General features: G+C 45.8%; 1 long non-coding RNA gene across 1 annotated transcript in view; it reads right to left on the bottom strand.

Moving 5' to 3' along the window:
- Positions 1-50: 50 nt before the first annotated feature.
- Positions 51-1,583, bottom strand: part of LOC103377525 (uncharacterized) — a 2,535-nt gene continuing 1,002 nt past the window's right edge. The window contains exons 2-3 of the long non-coding RNA XR_521425.3: positions 289-366; positions 51-212 (exon numbers count right to left, since the gene is read on the bottom strand). This is a non-coding gene — a long non-coding RNA (uncharacterized LOC103377525). The remainder of the gene's footprint in view (positions 213-288; positions 367-1,583) is intronic.

The following is a 1,583-nucleotide window of genomic DNA, read 5'->3' as shown; positions in this document are numbered from 1 at the left end:
AAAGTCATGGTTGTCCTCAGTTGATCAGTGAATGTAAACACTCATTCTGACTCTCAGTCCAAGCCTTAACCTGACGACATCACCTGTGGTTATGAACAGCAGCAGGAAGCTGTGTGTGTGTGTGTGTGTGTGTGTGACCTTAAGGTAGAGCAGGACTCAGGTGTGACCTCTTGTGGCTGTAGCTGACACCTCAGAGCGTTACTGTCGTGTCTCTGTTCGAGCACAGGATAAAAAGCACAGGAAATGAAGAGAAGGTCTCCGGTCCAGAGTGAACGTTCACCTACTCACCAGTCTCCACACGGAGAACATCAGATCTTCTAACAGCTGTGGTTCTTCAGGTTCTCCTGCAGGGACTACTGTCAGGATCTGCAGGGTGATGGAAAAAAAACGCCACTGAATTTTGATGAACAAATGTTTGTGAGTCAACAGGAAACAGATTCACCAATAACTGTGCCCCGCCCCCCTGCCATAGCTTTGTGTCCCCTGAGGAGGCCCTGCCCCCAACCTTGTGAACCCCCCCACCCCCACCTCAGATAGATGAACGGTAACCAGGCACATGTGTAGCTGTAGATCCAGGGATTCCTAATCCAGTCCGTGTTTAACTTTTCTCTGTAGCTCAGCATGCAACAGCCAGCGACGATCAATAATTCAGACCAAAGAAAACATATGAAAGATGACACAGTGTGTGCTCGTGCGTGTGCGTGTGATTAACTCCTGGATAATATTGTTGTGACATTTATTAATAAACCACAGTGAAAACAAAGAGAATCTAAAACATGAACAAACATCCGACTGAAGTTGTCGACCGTCGTGTTGATGTTCATTTCTAACTTTGAATTGACTTTCAAACTGTGACAAAATGAAGTTCAAATCTGTTTCATTTGTAGACCACAAACACAAACACGTTAACCCACCTTGTTGACTACATTATAGTGAGGTGAAAAAAAAAAACGATTTACGATCTACGAAAATACAGAAACTGTCTGGTGTCACTGTTTCTACTGTGGACCGTCAAATAAAAACTTCATTTATCATCATCATCATCATCACCATCACCACCATCATCATCTTCATTATCAGCCCACACACTCTCCCACCCAGGACGGTGGATCGATGCTCTCCTGCCGTGTCCCCCTGGGACGTCCAAAGACCTTTGATGTCCACTTGAAGACACCGTTTTTTCCACTCGAGTCAAATCACGGCTTTTTTGTCTTGAAGCTCATTAATCCCAGAGTGACGTCAGCAGCAGCCATCAGGTCGAAACTTTCACTCTGTTCATTAAAGTCGTTCAGGGCTCGTTATTAAAACAGCGCCGTTTACAGTCCAGAGAAACAGTGACGTCATTACGTTCTGGACGTTAGCGCCACCTGCTACAGTACCTGTGTTCTGTGACCGAAGCCCGGTCTTCAGCCACCCGTGAACTCAAACCACCGAGAATAGAAACAACAGTGAATAATTCAGAAACACGGAGGAAACAGCAGCAGCAGCAGCTTCTCCACCAGACTGTGTTTGACCGTGGAGTGGACACCAGACTGACGTACACAGAAGTTTTACTACAGTACAGTACAATACACTACAGTACA

This window comes from Cynoglossus semilaevis, chromosome 3, assembly GCF_000523025.1.
Source record: "Cynoglossus semilaevis isolate Cse_v1.0 chromosome 3, Cse_v1.0, whole genome shotgun sequence".
NCBI lineage: Eukaryota > Metazoa > Chordata > Actinopteri > Pleuronectiformes > Cynoglossidae > Cynoglossus > Cynoglossus semilaevis.
This window is presented reverse-complemented; position numbering and strand designations above follow the sequence as displayed.